Raw genomic sequence first — 22,984 nt, forward strand, 5'->3', positions numbered from 1 at the left:
AGGCTGTCCCTGCCCCGCTCATCACCTGCAGTCACTAATGGTGATCGGTCCCAAGAGACATGTCCCAATTGTGCCCCAGCCAAATCAGACAATGAGAGCCTAGGATCTTTAATATTGGACAGAAATTCAGAGCAGCCGCAACACCGGGCAGTACGTTCAAAGATGATGAAGAAAGCCTCTGGGTCGTCCTCCGGTCCCATCTTTGGAACCTGCAGACCTGCCCAAGCTGGGTTTGCTGCGGCCACAGCAGGGTTAGGTGCAGGAGTTGGTACTTGAAGTTGCTGGACAAGCGTCTCGAGAGTTTGTTGTTTTTGAGCCTGCAGCTTCACCACTGGGGCCAACAACTGTTCCACTGGAGACGCCTCCATAGCTGTCCTTCCGGGTACAGAGTTCAGGGTAAGTATGTCACAAAGCTTCCCCACATTGGCCACCAATTGTAAATGCCGGACACAATAAACGGAGAGAGTCTCGGGTTCCGGCGGTGTCCGAGCTTTATTGGGGTTCACAATAGTCCAACAGAAAAAAACACAAAAAGGGGAAAACAAGGCAAAACCAGCACACAAAACATCCACATAAACAGGGTGCTCCGGGCAGTCAGAGGTAGGATCACCAGTCCTCCTTCTCAATGGTTAGCTGTCTCCCTCAGGGAAGGAGAGGGATTAAATAGATGAAGCACACCTGCCAATGACGTCACAGTCGCCTCAGTGCTCATTGCATGCAGCCGTGAGCTCACAAGCTGTCTGCGAAGCAGCGGACAACACGGCTGCAACACATGAGCACCTAATTAGTGTGCGTCAGCAGCAGCCATGCCGTGACAGACAGCGTCCTGCCAAAATCACAATAAGATGTATAAAAGTACAGAAAAACAAAATGTAATAAACTATAAATGATCTTTAATACATAGAACTAAAGAAAATAGGTTTAGTGTTTACAGATTCCTTTTTGGAAATACAATGACATGCATTACAAATGAGTATTTACATTTTATTTACAGCTGGTGCTCATGTGTCACTGTGCCCCTCAGGCTGTGGCAGGTGGTGACATATTGGGCAGCCAGGGAGGCTGTGTGTCCCTCCTCCAGGAGGACTGACCATTTTAATTTTTTCTCAGTTTTGTCAAAGGTAGGGTGGCATTCATTATTTTGTTAAGGAATGTGTCCCTTATTTTGGGCATATTTATTGCATTGCAGGAGGAAGTGCAACTCTCTCTCTCTGTCTCTTTCTCTCTCTGTGTGCGTCCGTCTGTCACTGGAGGCGTTTGTCGTCCCCGTCCAGTGACTCCCTCTTAACTCCCCCGGCCCCCTGGAGCGTGACCTACACCCGAAGGGAGCGCCTGAGGGCTGGTTGGAAGCATCTTGGACTCGGGTTCCTCTTCATCACCAGAAGGGGGAGCCGGAGTAGATTCCTGCAGAGATTGACACTTGTTTTTTTGTTTCAGTAGAAACAGTGCGGAGGCGACCCTAATCCTGGTGGGGGGAGGTGTTTAAAAAAAAAAAGTTTTATCTTCTTCATAATGACATTATCCTTCAAGAAAAGACAAAGGGCATCAGATGATCAATACGTTAATACATCTCTTATAATCTCTCTTTAAAATACCAACTATTACAATGTTAACCATACATAAACAAAACAACCTATGCTTTTGTTTTTAATGTTGCTAGATCTCACAGTGATAAAATAAGGAAGATATGGTTTAACCAAAGTTGATAAAACATTTCTTGGCAGAGCGCAAACAGAGGACATGTAAATAGGCTGACATTAAATTAAAGATAAGATTCTAAATAAGCTATCTTTTCTCTTCAGTCATGATGAGGAAAAATTAATAACTTGAATAATTTCATTCAGAATGACAAAGTTGCTCAATGTAAGCGCATTTTTCAGAGTAACGTTAGCACAGCTTCCTACAAATTGTCTGATAGATAAGATTAAAAAAGAAATCAGCTATCGGCTATGTTACAAATGAGAATTATACTATTAATATTGTACATTTATGATCATTATGTTTGTAGTTTGGATATGTCGATAATATATTTGACAGTAAATGGGTTTTATACGTTGTGTCCAAAAAAACAAAACAAAAACCCATCCCAATTTGCGTTACGTGATCGGGACCACTCCGTGGACCACAGTGCCGAGGTCCGGACCACTCAGTCGCTGTGATCCAGACCTTGGACCAAAAAATGCTACAACCCCTACTGCTCCGCTGTGTCAGTTGTTGCTGTAACTGAATCACAAAACTGGGTTTTGATGTGCTCCCCACGTGCGTGTTTACAACGTCACTGAAGAAAAAAAACATTGAATCTGGAACACTGACGAGAATTGGAAGAAGCCGTGGCTGTGGCTAACTGTGTCTGTGAGTAGTATAGATGGCAGCATCACTTATTTTGACAGCCGGAAGTCCCGCCCTCCCTATGTACCTTTGAACTGGAACTCCTCTCTCCTTCCCAGCACCACCCTGGGTTACCCTTTGACCCTCCCTCCTTATGTACCATTGAACCGGAACTCCTCTCTCCTTCCCAGCACCCCCCAGGGTTACCATTTGACCCTCCCTTGTCAGCCATCTTGGATGATATCAGCCATTTTGGCTGATATCGACCATTTGTAAGGTCATAGGTCATCTGGTAAGATGGTAGCCATTTTGTTAGGGTGACATCCATCATGGTGAATGTCCAAGGGCACCTCACCCTGCTGGTGTGGAGGTGTAATGTTTAATAGCATAAACTGTGTTTTTAAGGTTATATTGTTTTATGATACTGTGTTGGTAAATTAAAAAATAAGAAAATTAAAGTTTAATATATTTTAGGTTATATTGTTTTATGATACTGTTTAAGTAAATAAAAAGAGAATAAGAAAAGTTTTAAATACATATATATATTTAAAGTTATATTGTTTTATGATACTGTTTTAGTAAATAAAAAGAGAATACAAGTTTTAAATACAGATTTATATATATATATTTTAGTTTAAATTGTTTTATGATACTGTTTTAGTGAATTAAAAAATAAGAAAAATTAAAGTTTAATATATATATACATATATATATATAACAATAGGTTATATTGTTTTATGATACTGTTTTAGTAAATAAAAAGAGAATAAGAAAATAAAAGTTTGATATTTTATTTTAGGTTATAATGTTTTATGATTCGTTTTAGTAAATTAAAAAATAAGAAAAATAAACGTTGTATATATATTTAAGGTTATACTGTTTTATGATACTGTTTTAGTAAATTAAAAAAGAAACATTAATATTTACCCAGAGTGGGATTTGAACCCACATGTGTTTTTAGTTTATATGTTTTATGATTAGGCTTAGGATGATACTGTGTTGGCAAAATAAAAAGGTAAGAAAAAATCAATTAAGAAATGTATAGACTTACATATATTGCATGTCATTACATATATATTTAAGCAAACACTGATAAACACACATACCTATATCTCTTTAGTTTATATTTATCAATAGACAATAGAGAACAACAGTGAAATGTATAGAATTATTTCTGTACATTTTGACCAGCCCTGTACTTATTATATTTGTTACAAACGTAGCCTTAACATGTATCATATTTAAGAATATACTGCATCTCATTGCATTACACACACACACACACACACACAAACATATATATATATATATATATATATATATCTTGTAAGGTTTTATTTATCAATAGACACTAAAGACATGCACACCACTTTTCTTACAGAGACACAGTGAAGCACTATTTGTGAATACTCATATGTAATAAATAATATATGTATATATGATTTGTTTGTGCTCAAATGTATAGAATTAATAAAATACACACACACACACACACACACAAATATATATATATATATATATATATATATATATATATCTTGTAAGGTTTTATTTATCAATAGACACTAAAGACATGCACACCACTTTTCTTAGAGAGACACAGTGAAGCACTATTTGTGAATACTCATATGTAATAAATAATATATGTATATATGATTTGTTTGTGCTCAAATGTATAGAATTAATAAAATACACACACACACACACAATGGTGACTTTTATTGTGACAAACAAGCATTTTACAACATGGAACATAGTCAGAAGTAGAAAAAGATACTCCATGAAATGTTGTATAGATACTTGTAATCATTAATTTCTGGTTCACAACACCAACATTGGACAGAAAGAAACACTGACCTGTACGGAGTAATGTCATTTCCAGCATATTCCATATATATTCTATTAAGTCTTTCACTCTTGGCTTCTTTTTCAAAGTTATACCAGGTTCTGGCGACAAAGTACATCAGGTATCTATTGTAAATAAAGTGAGAAACACTTAAGTTTCTATTCCTTTGGAAATACCTTATTTTTCAAACCTACAAATACATGGTGACAACTGCAAGCATGACACACATACAAAACACAGAAATAGGGACCACATTGCAAGGATATAATAAGCACAGATGGTATTTTACTGCAAATTTTAAGTTTTGTAAAATTATTTATATAACTTCTAGGAATAATCTGCAAACTACATAGTGAAAATGCAATCAGTCTTCAGGAAACACACACAGCAGACTGAAATAAGCACAACGTCATATTTATATGAACCAAAACTGCATTCTACTAAACCCTGAAACTCTGAAAAATCACTACAAACTCTATGTTTTGTAAAATGGCTTATTTCACAGACACAGAAACAAATAGGCTCACCCTCAACATATTCCAACACTTACAAAAATTATGATGTAAACTTAAAGGTTTACCAGTAGTACAGGGGTATTATTAATCTATTCATGCAACTTTTAGACACTTGTCTAATACAGAGCTAACAACTGCATTGATAACGGGTAGCAGGGCTTTGACAATGCTGTGCAGTGGGGTTTAAAATGACTTTGTAGGCCAGGGCTTCAAAACCTTACCCCATTTTAACATTGTCAAATTAGCCTCCAACCCCTAAAATACTAAGACATGTTTTTTGTATCATATGTATCATGTTGTATTACTATGTACATTAATGTGGTTTATAATTTTGATTTAATTTGACATAATTGTATCATATTTTTAATTACAAATTCATATATATAAATAACAAATACTATATAATAATAGTAATAATAATGCAAAAACATATTAAGCAATCATATTTTTACTTACAAAATAATATATATAAAATAACAATATAATAATTTAATAATAATAATAATAATTTAAAAACATATTAAACAAAACTCACCCTGACTTTGTCACAACCTCAGGATGGGGAACCTCTGCTGTAGACCCTCATCCACTCTGTCAACAGTTTGTAGGTGACATGTGCAGAAACATGAAAACTCAGTCTTGGTGGGGTGTTTCTGTCCAGTGGTCTGATCTGATACAACTTTCTACTACATTTCATATTCTATTAAAATAGAACAAATTAGTAGTTCATAAAAAAGTGTTAAATCTGCTACTCTTATGAGTGTCTCTACAGCCCCTCATTGCTCCCTTGCATTACAGAGCATGACACGTGCTCTTCACATTGAAATTCACATTCATGTTGATGTAGGACTCGTCAACACAAAACTGTACAAAAATACATGAAATACGTAAACAATACAAACATTAAGAACAGAAACCACTTTCAATCTGACATTTCACAGTATAGAAATTAAATAAGTTTGAATTACCTCATGGTTTTCCTCAGGCTCGGAGCCAGGCCCCATGTTGCCATCAGCGTCAGAAGCTGAGCGCTCTGTGTAAGATTCAGAATAACGTTCAGCTGTGTGCGGTGGAGAGGGGAAATGGCGATGCAGAGCAGGCAGAGTGTCTGTGAGACGGGTCTCTGTCCTGCTTGTCCTGCAGAGCCTCTCTTATCTGAAATGGCACTGGACACAACCAAAGCAGCAACGTCCCACAGGCAACAGGTCCTTAAGAGAGAACACTGTCAAATTTAACATTCAATAAAAGTCCACAGTTTTGACCATTTTCAGTTGAATTAATCCTCCGCATCAAATGCATTGAGACCATACACAGCTTTCAGATGCCTTGTACTTTAAGATATGTTGTATATTTAGGCTACCCTGTTATTGCTTGAATAAAATGTTATTTTAAGAGAGCAGTAAGAAAAAGGGGGAACAAAGATATATAATTCAATTAATATTTTTAAGCACTCTTGCTATTAGAAATAACTAAGATGAAGGCCTAAACTGGCTATCTAGTAACTGTTTAAAAATAAATGGTTTTCCGTGAGTGTGCTAAAGAAATGAACTTCTCATTTCTGTCATTACAGTGAACTAACTGCAATACGTACAGCATACACCTAACAATTGCTAAGAATTAAATGCTTTTCTTTATGAAATGTAAGATTAGTGCTCAAAATAATTAGACATCTATATTTCTACCTGGGCTTGATTATGTTGACAGTTTATGGCTGTGCTTTGCCATTAATCCAGATTTCACCTTGTTCTCTATGGGTTGGTTTCAGAGCATGATTAGCACTAGTTTAAGTACATTACTCAGAATATGTCACTCACCATTGTTTGGTATACAAAATGATTTAGCCTGAAGGACAATAAAGCATTGGTATATAGTACTATACTAGGCTAGCAAAAGTAATTTACCCATGTACATAAACAACCTACAGTCTGAATTCAACCTTCTTGGCTCTGTCTCACATGTACCAACTTTTAAAATCTCAATTTGACTTACTAGTAAAAGTTACAAAGTGAGAGGGATTTAACCATAGACAAAGAACGATAGGTTGCATATGCAACCCCGGTTATCTGAGAAAAGAAGGACTTCCCAAGGGGGAGGGGTTTTCAGCGTGCATCGCTGGAACGCATCAAAGACTTTTGTCTATCAAAGCTGCCATTGGCCCTTGTGCCCGTCACTCAAACAGGACCCTTCCACTTCCTGTTTGTATAAAAGGTGATGGCTGACCGGAGTGCTCGCTGCGCGCGTACGTTGCAGTGCACGAGCGTGGTATTGACGGTATGGAGAGACCCCGTTCCTTCTCCTCCCGTCCCCGCTGCTGTGCCACGTGTGGCCACCACATGCTACCGGCTTGGAGTGGTGACGTGATCTGCCCCCTCTGTCAGGGACCGGGGGTCCTAGTCACGTCCTGAAAGACAGGGGGCGAGATGCTGCTCCAGGATGGACCAGATCTGTGCCCTACTGGCTGCTCAAGGTTTATTTAGCCGCCCTCTCCTCATGTCATGTCAGGATTGATGGCGAGCCTCCGGGCCCTCATTTTTTAGCAGCGCAGTTTCTGAAATTTGCCCGCATGGCGCCTTGATGTAGTGCTGGACGCGCTTTCCAAGGCCCCATTTGAGCCCTTGCTCATATGACTTAAGGTTTGCGTCACTGAAGACGGCGTTTTTGCTGGCAATCACGTCAGCAAAACGTGTGAGCGAGTTACATGCCCTGTCTGTTCACCCTGTGTGTGTGCGTTTTGCAGGAGATGGTTCCAGGGTTACACTTTGGCCTAATCCTGCATTCCTCCCGAAGGATATGTCTCCTTTCCATATCAACAGGCCTATTGAGTTAATGGCTTTCCATCCTCCACCCTTCTCTTCGGAGGAGGAGAGTAGGCTACACCTGTTGTGCCTGCTGCGGGCTCTCAGGTGCTATTTGAAGCGCACCAAGGACATTCGATGCTCGGACCAATTGTTTGTGGCCGGGCGCTTTCAAAGCAGCGCCTCTCGCACTGGATTGTGGACACCATTACCACGGCTTATGAGTCAACTGGAGCCCCAGTGCCTGAACACCTGCTGGCCTACTCGACTCAAGGTGTAGCCACGTCGTGGGCCCTTTTTCCAAGGCGCCCCACTGGCAGACATCTGTGCGGCTGCGAGTTGGGTCTCACCGCACACCTTTGTTCGGTTCTACAGGCTGGACGTGACAGGCCCAGTTCCTTCTATTGGGAATCCGGTGTTGGCTTCAGCTGAGTCGCAGTAGCCTGTTAGGCACTGGCTCCTGGCTTTTCTATCCCTGTCTGCCCCTGTTGAGCATGCTTGGGAAAAGCAATGCAGAACCGTTATCCCTTCCTACCGGACTGTGACTTGTATACAGTTCATTCTATAGGTGGGAGTGCATGTGTTTTTTACACGTGTACCCCGCCATTGTACATAGTTCCTTTGTCAGCAGGCCTTGGCCCCTCCCTAGCTATACTAGCTGTGCTGAGGGCCGCTGCTGCTGTATTCAGCAGTAGGCTTTGAGTTTGCTCTTGTGCCCCGTTGTGTATATAGTTCATTTATTGACATCAGTAGAGCATCTGTTGCCGCTAGCTGCCGCAGTGGGTAACCTGCTCCTGTGTCTTGTGTGTGGTGCATGAACTGGCTCCTGCGCCCCGCAGTGTATATAGTTCTTTAGAATATACAGTTGAGCTTGTCCGCTCCTTATTAAGTTTAGCATGGACAACTGCTCCTGTTGTTAGCGAGGGCACTTGTGCTTCGCTATGTATATAGTTCCTTTGCCAGCAGTCTGTGGCCCCGCCCTAGCTATGCTAGTACTGAGGCCACTGCTGTGGTGTCCAGCGGAAGGCACTTGAGTTGGTTCTTGTTGGTCCACTGTGTATATTGTTCCATTATTCATAATTGAACTATCCAGCAGTGGCTATCTAGTCTGGTTAGCCCGCTGTATGTTGAGCACGGGCTGCGACACTACGTCCTGTGCTTATATGGTGTGGTCTGGGTATTGGCCCTGCTCCTAGCCCTGCTAGTAGAGCAGGAGGCTGCTATTACTAGGCTTCATGGTAGGCACAAGGTCTTGTTGCCTGTGGATACACCATTGCTTGTTTCTTCCCAGTTCAGCGTGACTGTGGTCTTCGCGTCTGAGCAGCACAGATGTGGCCCAAGGGGCCCCTGTGGCTCTATCATAGAGTTGGTACGGCTCCTAGTAGGTTCGCCTCGGGGCAGGCTCTCTTACCAGCTCGCTGCCTCCTCCCTTGCGACGGTTTGGTTATACTGTAACCCCTCCCCCTTGGGCAGTGCTTCTGACTCGAAAGATAACGATAGGTTGCGTGTGAAACCCCGGTTATCTGAGAAAAGAAGCACTGCCCAAGGGTTGCAAGCTCGCGCGGGAGTTCAAGCTCCCAGCAAAAAGAGGAAGTCCTTGTGCAGACGTCACCTTTTATACAAACAGGAAGTGGAAGGGTCCTGTTTGAGTGACGGGCACAAGGGCCAATGGCAGCTTTGATAGACAAAAGTCTTTGATGCGTTCCAGCGATGCACGCTGAAAACCCCTCCCCCTTGGGAAGTCCTTCTTTTCTCAGATAACCGGGGTTGCATATGCAACCTATCGTTCTTTGTCTATGGTTAAATCCCTCTCACTTTGTAACTTTTACTAGTAAGTCAAATTGAGATTTTAAAAGTTGGTACATGTGAGACAGAGCCAAGAAGGTTGAATTCAGACTGTAGGTTGTTTATGTACATGGGTAAATTACTTTTGCTAGCCTAGTATAGTACTATATACCAATGCTTTATTGTCCTTCAGGCTAAATCATTTTGTATACCAAACAATGGTGAGTGACATATTCTGAGTAATGTACTTAAACTAGTGCTAATCATGCTCTGAAACCAACCCATAGAGAACAAGGTGAAATCTGGATTAATGGCAAAGCACAGCCATAAACTGTCAACATAATCAAGCCCAGGTAGAAATATAGATGTCTAATTATTTTGAGCACTAATCTTACATTTCATAAAGAAAAGCATTTAATTCTTAGCAATTGTTAGGTGTATGCTGTACGTATTCCAGTTAGTTCACTGTAATGACAGAAATGAGAAGTTCATTTCTTTAGCACACTCACGGAAAACCATTTATTTTTAAACAGTTACTAGATAGCCAGTTTAGGCCTTCATCTTAGTTATTTCTAATAGCAAGAGTGCTTAAAATTATTAATTGAATTATATATCTTTGTTCCCCCTTTTTCTTACTGCTCTCTTAAAATAACATTTTATTCAAGCAATAACAGGGTAGCCTAAATATACAACATATCTTAAAGTACAAGGCATCTGAAAGCTGTGTATGGTCTCAATGCATTTGATGCGGAGGATTAATTCAACTGAAAATGGTCAAAACTGTGGACTTTTATTGAATGTTAAATTTGACAGTGTTCTCTCTTAAGGACCTGTTGCCTGTGGGACGTTGCTGCTTTGGTTGTGTCCAGTGCCATTTCAGATAAGAGAGGCTCTGCAGGACAAGCAGGACAGAGACCCGTCTCACAGACACTATGCCTGCTCTGCATCGCCATTTCCCCTCTCCACCGCACACAGCTGAACGTTATTCTGAATCTTACACAGAGCGCTCAGCTTCTGACGCTGATGGCAACATGGGGCCTGGCTCCGAGCCTGAGGAAAACCATGAGGTAATTCAAACTTATTTAATTTCTATACTGTGAAATGTCAGATTGAAAGTGGTTTCTGTTCTTAATGTTTGTATTGTTTACGTATTTCATGTATTTTTGTACAGTTTTGTGTTGACGAGTCCTACATCAACATGAATGTGAATTTCAATGTGAAGAGCACGTGTCATGCTCTGTAATGCAAGGGAGCAATGAGGGGCTGTAGAGACACTCATAAGAGTAGCAGATTTAACACTTTTTTATGAACTACTAATTTGTTCTATTTTAATAGAATATGAAATGTAGTAGAAAGTTGTATCAGATCAGACCACTGGACAGAAACACCCCACCAAGACTGAGTTTTCATGTTTCTGCACATGTCACCTACAAACTGTTGACAGAGTGGATGAGGGTCTACAGCAGAGGTTCCCCATCCTGAGGTTGTGACAAAGTCAGGGTGAGTTTTGTTTAATATGTTTTTAAATTATTATTATTATTATTAAATTATTATATTGTTATTTTATATATATTATTTTGTAAGTAAAAATATGATTGCTTAATATGTTTTTGCATTATTATTACTATTATTATATAGTATTTGTTATTTATATATATGAATTTGTAATTAAAAATATGATACAATTATGTCAAATTAAATCAAAATTATAAACCACATTAATGTACATAGTAATACAACATGATACATATGATACAAAAAACATGTCTTAGTATTTTAGGGGTTGGAGGCTAATTTGACAATGTTAAAATGGGGTAAGGTTTTGAAGCCCTGGCCTACAAAGTCATTTTAAACCCCACTGCACAGCATTGTCAAAGCCCTGCTACCCGTTATCAATGCAGTTGTTAGCTCTGTATTAGACAAGTGTCTAAAAGTTGCATGAATAGATTAATAATACCCCTGTACTACTGGTAAACCTTTAAGTTTACATCATAATTTTTGTAAGTGTTGGAATATGTTGAGGGTGAGCCTATTTGTTTCTGTGTCTGTGAAATAAGCCATTTTACAAAACATAGAGTTTGTAGTGATTTTTCAGAGTTTCAGGGTTTAGTAGAATGCAGTTTTGGTTCATATAAATATGACGTTGTGCTTATTTCAGTCTGCTGTGTGTGTTTCCTGAAGACTGATTGCATTTTCACTATGTAGTTTGCAGATTACTCCTAGAAGTTATATAAATAATTTTACAAAACTTAAAATTTGCAGTAAAATACCATCTGTGCTTATTATATCCTTGCAATGTGGTCCCTATTTCTGTGTTTTGTATGTGTGTCATGCTTGCAGTTGTCACCATGTATTTGTAGGTTTGAAAAATAAGGTATTTCCAAAGGAATAGAAACTTAAGTGTTTCTCACTTTATTTACAATAGATACCTGATGTACTTTGTCGCCAGAACCTGGTATAACTTTGAAAAAGAAGCCAAGAGTGAAAGACTTAATAGAATATATATGGAATATGCTGGAAATGACATTACTCCGTACAGGTCAGTGTTTCTTTCTGTCCAATGTTGGTGTTGTGAACCAGAAATTAATGATTACAAGTATCTATACAACATTTCATGGAGTATCTTTTTCTACTTCTGACTATGTTCCATGTTGTAAAATGCTTGTTTGTCACAATAAAAGTCACCATTGTGTGTGTGTGTGTGTGTGTGTATTTTATTAATTCTATACATTTGAGCACAAACAAATCATATATACATATATTATTTATTACATATGAGTATTCACAAATAGTGCTTCACTGTGTCTCTCTAAGAAAAGTGGTGTGCATGTCTTTAGTGTCTATTGATAAATAAAACCTTACAAGATATATATATATATATATATATATATATATATATATATATATATATATATATATATATATATGTTTGTGTGTGTGTGTGTGTGTGTGTAATGGAATGAAATGCAGTATATTCTTAAATATGATACATGTTAAGGCTACGTTTGAGCATTCACTAATGTAACAAATATAATAAGTACAAGGCTGGTCAAAATGTACAGAAATAATTCTATACATTTCACTGTTGTTCTCTATTGTCTATTGATAAATATAAACTAAAGAGATATAGGTATGTGTGTTTATCAGTGTTTGCTTAAATATATATGTAATGACATGCAATATATGTAAGTCTATACATTTCTTAATTGATTTTTTCTTACCTTTTTATTTTGCCAACACAGTATCATCCTAAGCCTAATCATAAAACATATAAACTAAAAACACATGTGGGTTCAAATCCCACTCTGGGTAAATATTCATGTTTCTTTTTTAATTTACTAAAACAGTATCATAAAACAGTATAACCTTAAATATATATACAACGTTTATTTTTCTTATTTTTTAATTTACTAAAACAGTATAATCAAACATAATCTAAAATAAAATGTATATGTGTATTTACAACTTTTATTTTTCTCAAATGTATACAATATAACCTTGTATATATATAAAACTTTTATTTTTCTTATTTTTTAATTTACTAAAACGAATCATAAAACATTATAACCTAAAATAAAATATAAAACTTTTATTTTCTTATTCTCTATATAACCTTATATATATATATATATATATATATATATATATATATATATATATGTATTTAAAACTTTTCTTATTTTTTAATTTACCAAAACAGTTTCATAAAACAATATAACCTAATATATATATATATATATATATATATATATATATATATATATATATATATATATATATATATATATATATATATATATATATATAAAACTTTTATTTTCTTATTTCTTAATCTTCCAACACAGTATCATAAAACAATATAACCTTAAAAACACAGTTTACGCTATTAAACATTACATCTCCACACCAGCAGGGTGAGGTGCACTTGGACACTCACCATGATGGATGTCACCCTAACAAAATAGCTACCATCTTACCAGATGACCTATGACCTTACAAATGGCCGATGTCAGCCAAGATGGCTGACATCCAAAATAGCCAATATCATCCAAGATGGCTGACAAGGGAGGGTCAAATGATAACCTAAGGGGGGTGCTGGGAAGGAGAGAGGAGTTTCGGTTCAAAGGTACATATGGAGGGCGAGACTTCCAGCTGTCAAAATAAGTGATGCCGCCATCTATACTACTTCTGTGGCTGTCTGTGGCTGGACCGGAGGGTTGGACCTGGGTTTCTCTTCATTACGAATACATCTTTCGATTTCTATTATGTCATCGCTGATATAGCAGTGAAGTGAGAGGAAGAGGAAGGGATAGCACGTGTGTGGGCTCACTGGCTGCCTCAGCTGGAATGGGTGAATGAGAGAGTGCAGGAACGGAACGCAGGAAATATACAATTGTATGTGACAGGCCGCTGTCTGTCACGGCACGGCTGCTGCTGACGTCTACTGATGAGGTGCTCATGTGCCACAGCTGTGTTGTCGCTGCCTCGCTAACAGGCTGTGGACTCACGGTTGCGGACAATGAGCACCGAGGCCATTGTGACGTCAGTGGCAGCTGTGCCTTCTCTATTTAATCCCTCTCCTTCCCAGACGGAGGCAGCTAACCCGCCGAGAAGGAGGACTGACACTCCCAACCCTGACTGCCCGGAGCACCCTGTTTTGTGTGGACGTTTCGTTTTGGTTGTTTTTACCCCTTGTATTTTGTCCCGTTTACCCTGTGAACCACAATAAAGCCCGGACACCAACGGAACCAGAGATTCTCTCCCTCCCTGTGTCTGGCTTTTACATTGTATTATGCATATTCTGAATCGATATGTAATGTATATTAATGATTTATTGATTGAAAGAGTTCTGTTTCTTCTGGCTAAACTTGTTTGCACATTGAATATTGAATTGTAGTGTGTGTGTGTGTGTGTGTGTGTGTGTGTGTGTGTGTGTGTGTGTGTGTGTGTGTGTGTGTGTCACTAGAAGTCCAGCACACTATCCATTGTGGCACAGAACCACAAAACTGTACGACGAAGATTCTCTTCTGCATGCCTGCAGATGACCGGGCGTCTCAGCCCGTGCCAGCAGGGTTAGGCAAGATCTTGCAAGCCCATCCCTCCCGACAAGCGTGGTTTATACTCTGTCCGATTCCACCGTCTTGATTTCTGTTGCAGCCACTTTCCATGCTTTGCTCACTCGAGAGGCAGCCAGGTTAAGCGGGCAATAATGCACAAGTAGCTCTGTCTTGCGAATCTTGGAACTGTCCATTGGACGTACACGGCGTCAGTCGTCAAGAAATGTCAAACAAGGAATGCCCACGACGAAGGTGGGATAGAAAGCCACGTGTGCAAAACACAACGGCTTAGTAGTCCATGGCCTTAAGTACAAGGCCACCTGATCCAGCTGTTCCCGGAGATGCAACTGACACGGAGGGGGACTGGTACAGTGACATTGGCTAGGAAAAGAAGCAGCGTATGAGGTCTTGAGAGTCAGGCAAGGATTTGGGACAAAGTCAGCATTCCAGAAAAGTAAGAAGTGAAGGTCTCAGCGAGGCACTTGACTGCAAGATACCTCTGGCTGTCCAACACACTATACATTGCACCACAGAGCCACATGAACAACTGGTGATGATGCTCTTCTGCACGCCTACTGATGACGGGGCATCTCAGCGTGCTTGTACAAGTAGCATTTTCAGATGTGTTTTTCAATCCCTGTCTCGCTGATATTGACACAAAAGGAAATGATGGGTTCTTCTTTTAGATTATGCGGCTCATGTTGACTTGACTGTGAGGGGAAGTATTTGTCAAGCACACTGTCTGTGTGTCTGTCTGTCTATCTGTGGCTGTCTGTGTGTGTCTGTGCTTGTGTGTGTGTGTCTCTGTGTGTGATGTGGGACAGTGCCCTGTCTGAGTGCCAAATATATTATATTCCCACCATTGTTGCAGCAAGATTGTGTAACCCATATATGAATTTAAGCTTTGTGTATGGCTCCGGAGAGGACAGGTACAGTAGTTCTGTGCAGGTGATTTTTAGAAAAACATTTTCATCCAAGGACATAGAAAGAACATAATGTAAGACACAGGAGACGTGTGTGTTAAAGTTTGAGGTACCTCATTACCATCATCTAGTTGCCCAGAAACCAAAGGGAGTCCTTTTGTATATGATAGCAAGTTCTTTAGAAAAACTTTAGATGTGTCTTGCCCAGTGACCATCTCCGGAGCGCTTCGTTGTAGCTCAATAAACTTTTTTGGTATTATTTCAGTTAAATCAGGTCCTGATTATTCCTTGTCCGCCTGTTTATTAAGGGAGTAAAATTTGTCCCTATCAGTGCGTCTGTGTCTGTGTCTCTGTGTGTGTGTGTCTGTGGAGGGTTGACATTTTTGATATCCGTAACATCACAGCAGATGAGCTGAACATGTTTCTCATTATGCACACTGGGCACACTATATTGAAAAGCGATAACACTACACACATATGAACACCAAACTATTGCTGAAACTTTAGTTATGCTAACTCTGAAAATGATAAAATGATCATCTGAAACACACAACAATAAAGCAAAGAACATCATTCCACAAAGCAAAGCGAGTACATACAAGGATACTGTAACATTGTAACTGTACGCATACACTTAAACTAGTTCAACTAATGTACAAGCACAATGACCATGAACTCAGACCCAATTCTTGGTGGGGGGGTTTAAGACTATAAAAGTCACTGGTGCCATCACTGGTATACATTGATTACAGATCGGGCCCTGTGTTCAGTGTGGCCACTGCTACCTTCCTACATACCAGAGGAGGCTGGTGCATAGAGGTGCGAGAGAGCAGTTCTGGATCAAACACACCTGCTGCTGCGCTCTGCTCTCCAATGCGCACTGCAGGTCAGTCTCAGAACCAGACAGTGCGCAGTAAGTTGACCATTGAAATACTCTTGCTGTGCTGGATTTTATTTCTGCTATGACACTGACAATTTGATGAATGGTGATAGCTAGTTTAGGGTTACCATACATCAGAGGAGGCTGGTCCACAGAGGCAGAGGAGGTTGCTCCTCCTCTATCTTTGAGTGTTTAGCTGTTACTGTTTCTTCAGTTATATTTGTACTATATTACCTTGTTATAGTGTTAAAATGTATTTTCATTTAATAGTGTGGTTTTTCAAAGTAAATAATTTTTATATACATTAATCATATTAACTAAAACAAATATGATATTCTTTTTAGTAAAAATAATACTAATCGTTAATGTTATTTATTGTTTGTTATTGATTGTTAAAAAAATATGTTTTAGCTCACAAGTTTTTGTGATCTTTTCTTGGTAAAGCATTTTAGCACCTTTTTGCCATGTATTGAACAAAGAAGTGCTTTTGCACAGTATATAATGTTACATAAGGGTCCAGGGATTGAATGTTACACTCATAACTTATTGTTCAGACATTAATACATAGATTTTGTTTTGCATGTAAATACTTGTTTGAGGTCATAACACTTTGTTGTAAAAGGGACTACTTAACATACAGTGTTAAAGATGCATTCTAGTGATGTTGGGGGGAGTTGTGTACCCATTCTCTCCAGTCAGGCATTTTCTTTGTTTTTGCATATTAAGGGGACCCTATTTTGTTCACTAATACCATTCCCTCTTGCACTGAACACATGCTCAAGGAATGTGTCCATATTGAAGCACTTTTGGGGGTGAGACGGGTGGAAAAGTTGTCTGTATTGTCTTGTGTTCATGGCAAGAAGGCATCACCGTTGTCTATTGTGTTCATTTTAAAATACATTTGTCACTAGCAAATGGTAGCAAATATGGTGGTACATTAATGCTGGATTGTTATGAATAGCTCAGCTTATCCTTGTAATTTGCTTCAATCTTGACTTACAAACTGAGTTTTTAAAATCAATTTTAAAAGCATGCCCCCAGACCCCCCTAGCAGACCTCTCTGTAATAATCATGGCCTCCTTATGGCCCCCACCCCATTTTCAAAATCCTAGAAATCACCCCTGTTCATCAGTGAAATTGTTTTTGTCCTGTTTTTCATGTTGTACAGAATTGATTTCTTATTATCATGGTTGTACAGTAAACTGTCCAATTTATTAATTCGGGACCGTTTAGGCTGGAGCTTAGGCTCACTCAAATCTTCCTCTTGAAAGTGGCGACTGCAGACGCTAGTATGAGGGGTTATGCTGAACTGCTCACACCAAATATTTTGTATCCACTTTTTGAGAGTATCTTCCATGGCAGGGAAAGTATGAAAAGAAAGCTCAACACGCAGTTGAACTAGAGGAAGCCTCACGCAGCGGGACATCTGATACCCCACTCCCCCGCTGTTATTGTGAAAATGGTGCGGTCGAAACACTTGGCCAGTCAGATGTGCGGAACACACTGATGTGCATTTTGCAGCTCAGCAAAGCGGAAACTGACTAGCGAGTCAAAATGCCTCACCAAAGGCAAAAATCAGGGGACAGAGAGGAAAAGGAATCGAAAGAAGCAGAGAGGCAATGGCCACATTTCTTGCAAAGCATGAACACCAGGTATGATAGGCGAAGCTGAACATGGCAAAAGTGAGGAGCTGGTAGACTAGCAAATAAAACGTCAGCTAGAAAGCTTAACCTTTAAGTAACGTTAGCACATTCACTTCACTAGATAAGAAAAAAAAAACACTGCTTCACTGGCCATGAGAAGGGCTGTGTACCAACCCGGTATTAAACGGGCCCCGGTGCTAAATGATTAAAGACTGTAGTATTGATGAGCTCCGACGTTACGGTTCTTTTGAACGTGTCGGTGTCATTGGAAATCACGCAGCTGCAGCCGCTGCTCTGCTCTGTCGGACTGACAGACACACACACACACACACACACACACACACACACACACACACACACACACACACACACACACACACACACACACACACACACACACACACACACACACACACACACACACACACACACACACACACACACTATGGCAGGGATGGCGAACCCGTAATGCAACGTCTGAATTTCAGTGTGAATACATATACAATAAAATAGCACCCTTCCCAGTAGCTAGAAATACCACGCATTAGGCTGCTATGAGTTAGATCATGGGTTTTCAAACCGGTCCTGGAGTACCCCCTGCCCTGCTGGTTTTTGTTCCAATTTAGGTTTTAATTACTTAATTGAATGGTATATTGCTTTGTTAGGTCAATTAAGGATTCAATTAAGCAATTTAAGACCCCAGTTGCAGTGAACATTTTGTCAGGGTTCACATCGCAAAAAGTGAGACAAATTCACCTCCATTTGCGATGTATTTTCTTCATCGATTCGTTGATTCTACGATGCATTAAAATACGTTTTTCCGACCCAAATCAAGCATCGAAAATGCGTATAAGCAATGCTGAGGTACCTCCCCTTTAAGAAACGCGTTTTTTATTTTTTTATTGTGACGCCCGAGAGGCGGCCCGCACTCCGTGCCCTGTTACCCGAATCCCGTCCCTCATTGGCCAGCGGGTCTGTCACTCATACAGGGCAGGGCTGTAGCTTTCCAATTACACCAGACACGCCCATATCCGAGCACTTGGCTGCGCTGCGTGTTTGTGTGAGAGGCACAGAGCGCACATGGGGAAGACGGGGCGCACACAGAATAGAGGCGATTCACAGACAGCACAAAGACGCCATACAGCACGAAAAAACAAATACAAAGTAGAAAAAATGCAATCTGACAAAATAAATAAAACAAATCAGCTTTCAGAAACAAATCATACATGCGGAGTCTGTTTACAGCACTATGAAAGCCACTGACAGTGTGTTGTTTGCAAGAATAAAACGCCAGGGCGGCGTGGTAGCTGGGATGAGTTACTGCATCAACATAGATAGGAGCTCTTGTAAAGAATAGCCTGTGTCTATGTAAGGCCTGAAGTGACAATATTCAAAAGCCAGATGTTTGGAATTCTGTTTCCCTGTTTAGCATTCTTATGTACTTGTATATAGTTATTCCGGCTGGTGGTAGTCTAATATAAATGGCTGTAATTTCTGTTCTGGAGGTCAGATTTGAGTAGTTATTTTTACACAAGTTCATAAGACTTCGAAGTTTCACTGTCCAGTGTCAAAAGTCTACCTGGAGCACTAAAAAAGTGTTATATTTACAATAAATTCATTTTTTCTTATAAGCGCTTTTGATTTTCTTCACTTTTTTGAGTTCTGTATTAACTCTGGTGGGGCAAACACAATTATTTGTTATTTTCCGAATTTCCATTTTGTGCTGAGTGTTTCCATATAAGATACTTGCCTCTAGCCCTTGTAGTTACAGAGTTATATGACAACAGTAAAATCAGGCAAAAATGTGGGGCCTCAGTGGGTTAAATAAAGAAGTTGTATTGAAAGTCAATTGCATAACTGTATTAGTCAAGACAGATATTATGATCTGCATTCAGTCTGATGCTGAATGTTATGCATCTATAGAGTTTCAAACTTGTATTAGCACACCAGTTCCTCTCCTATGCAATGGTGAATGCAGGCATTATTTAATAAGTAGACAATGCAGTCAGAGTCTGTGAGCAGAGATGGATAGTACTGTGCAGGATTCTGGAAAGGCTTGACTACATACTACAGGAGAAGCATGGAAGTCTTGGTGGTATAACTTGGGTACAGGGATGAGCATAGGGCAGGATATTATCTACAGTCACACACCTGCAACATGCAATCATTAAACAACAATGCAAATATCTGTAAAATGCATTTCACAATCTAAAATGCATGCAAAGTAATGTAGATACGAATGCACATATCATATGTCATGAGAACAAATCATAATCACCACTTTTGATAATTGGTAGACCAATTTAAGTTGCTAATCAAGCAACTGGTGTTGCTAAGCAAAATTATATTTGATTAGCATAACTGCTATGCAAATTTGAGACAACAAAATGTACGCTGCAGTTGGAACAAAAACCAGCAGGGCAGGGGGTACTCCAGGACCGGTTTGAAAACCACTGGGTTAGACGATTGCACTGACTCCTTTTTTCACACGCAAAATTACATCGAGAGCAACAGACATGGACGGTCACTACTACTGAGTTCAGGCAATAATTACTATGCATGCTATTTAAAGTCGTTCACATTGTCTGTCAAACCCAGCGGATTGTACATCACGCGTCACACTCCCCTCACACACACGCACACAAAGTAAGAGATAGAGAGACACCGAGAGAGACAGATAGAGAGAGAGAGCGCTACAGTAATTAACGGAGCACAAGAGGTGGCCGCCGAGGCCACACAAAACACGACAAAGTCAGCACAGTTTCCAAATCGACCCTATTATTTAAAATATATTCAAACTCGGCATTTACGTTTTCAAAGGAGCACAATCTGCCGGTTGTCGTGGTTGGATCGATCCATAATAATGCTAACAATGTTCCAATTTCCCAAATTACTTAGCTAGCTAGCGTTAACTAATTTGACTCAGATCAGTGTAATGTGTGATGCGCTGCATCACTACACTGCATGCTAACGCCCGCAGTTTCACGCAGCAATGACGCAGTGACGCAAATGGAACTGGCTGGCACTTATTCTGCTCGGTGATATTCTTGGTTGTTCCATGGTGGTGCTAAGGTGGGGCTGTAGCCTAACCAAGCCATACCCCGCTGCCGCCCCTGACGCTGTGCAAGATTTCTATGAGGGCAATTATTGCTGTGAGTGACCTAGACAGATGTCATCATGGGCAGACTCTCTCTCTATATATTTTTTTTCACAATAATGCATATTGTCTTGTGCATCATAATAATTTACCCTTGGCTAAATTACTGACCATGCCACTCGTTTCGCCCAAATAGTTTTAGATATAATGCGCACAACTCAGGTTTCCCCCTACAAGATCTTTTTAATCAAATAAAAGTAAGCAGAGACCGGAATAAATTGTACAAAATGTTTAACAGTTTATTACAAGGAAAAATCCAAGAATTAAAGCAGGATATGCAATAAACGATTCAATAATTATTCATCTTAAATGCCACAGGCGAACTGGGGTTAGTGAAGTAAAATAAACAAATAAACCACACTAAAAACCAAACTCTCAATGTGAAAACAAATCGTAATCATTGTAACAACTCAACTCCAAAAAAGAAACCATTCAAATAAGAAACCCCAACTACCCGTTCACCAAGTGGCAATTAGACAGATGACTTTTAAAACTATTGTACGTTACAAATCATAATATAACAGTAGTTTAAAGATGGATAAAAACAAAGCAAAAAATACATAAAATCCATTGTCAGAATGATTAAACAAAAGTTACCTAAAATGCAGTTTAAATACAGTTACCTCGGGGAGGACAGGTCACAGACAGTTAGATGAGTTGGGAGCTGTGAACACAGGTGGGACTTGATAGGGGTGGGACACTTTCCTGGTTTTCTTCTATTTTTACCCCTTTCAGAGATCCCAGTTTAATACTAATGTCTAATCACATTAATCTGTGTCCCAGTCTGCCTCTTTCATATGATATGCAAGTATTACTGATGTAACAAATATCATTTTATTTTCTAGAAAGGGGTGAGGTGACACATTAGCTGACTAAAGTAGGTAGAAACTTTTTTTTTTTAATCTATGTACTATTTGTCAATAGTGAAGTCATGCTGGATTCCAAGACGTGTCTCAGGCTGCCCTCTGACAGAGAAGGAGCTTATTAAGGGCATGTGTTGTGTGCAGGGTATTGTTATTGTTGTATTGCTATGACCAGCAGTACATATTGTGATATTGTGGAGCAGTGTAGCACAGTCACTCAGAGATGGCTCACACTCTGGGCCCTCATTCACCACAGCCCAACACTATAATGGGGATCCCAGACTGACGGGTAGTGGCAAAATAGTTTTCTGTTGGTCTCAGTGTAGGATGTTGTTAATATACACTGCACTGCTGGGTTTACAGGTCACAGTGAGTGTCTCTCCTGGCTGAACAGATTTCACTGATGGAGTCTGAGTCACAGTATACTGTCCGCTGGATTCTGGAAACGAAGAATAAAAACAATGCTTACATATATATGTAATATACATGAAAACAATCTGATTTGGTCTATGAGTTTGATGTGTGCCTGTTTAGATATTACAAAGAAATACATACAAAATGGAAATAATAAAATCAAAATAATTCCCACCCTGAGTGCAGAGTGTCCAGATTAACATGGTGATGAAAGTCATTGTTGATGTGTATTGTGTTGGCATGAAGGGCAGCTGTCAGTCATGAAGTGTTAAACTCACAGGCTATAAACACTCCCAGAGCACTGAAGCATGTGCTGCCGGTGCCAAGTGTCTCGTTGTCGGACCTGCTGCATGGATTCCCCAGATCACCGCTAGCTGTCACCCCTGTCTCAAGTTTTGTGGTTTCCCTTCTAATAATTTAATTATCAATTTCACCTGTCTACTGTCTCCCTGCCCTGCTGAGAAAATCAGCTCAGACCAGCTTCAATTCCAAGATGGTCTAAGGTGGTTCATGATGGGCAATGCTGGTCTATTGCTGGTCCAAGTTGGTTTAGCTGGTTTGATGCTGGTAAAGCTGGTAAATGACAATATGATGCTGGGAGATGGTCATTTGAAAGACCAACTTGGTCAAGCTGGTTGGTTGACCATGTAACCTGGCTAAACCTGGCTAAAGTGACCAGCTAAACTGGCAATGAGATGATCTTTCTTTCAGCCTTGATCAAGATCTAAAGCAATGTATGCTCAAGGTGGTTATTAGTGATCAATTATGAAGTTGCATG

The sequence above is a fragment of the Amia ocellicauda genome, unplaced genomic scaffold (assembly GCF_036373705.1).
Source record: "Amia ocellicauda isolate fAmiCal2 unplaced genomic scaffold, fAmiCal2.hap1 HAP1_SCAFFOLD_90, whole genome shotgun sequence".
NCBI classification, from domain to species: domain Eukaryota; kingdom Metazoa; phylum Chordata; class Actinopteri; order Amiiformes; family Amiidae; genus Amia; species Amia ocellicauda.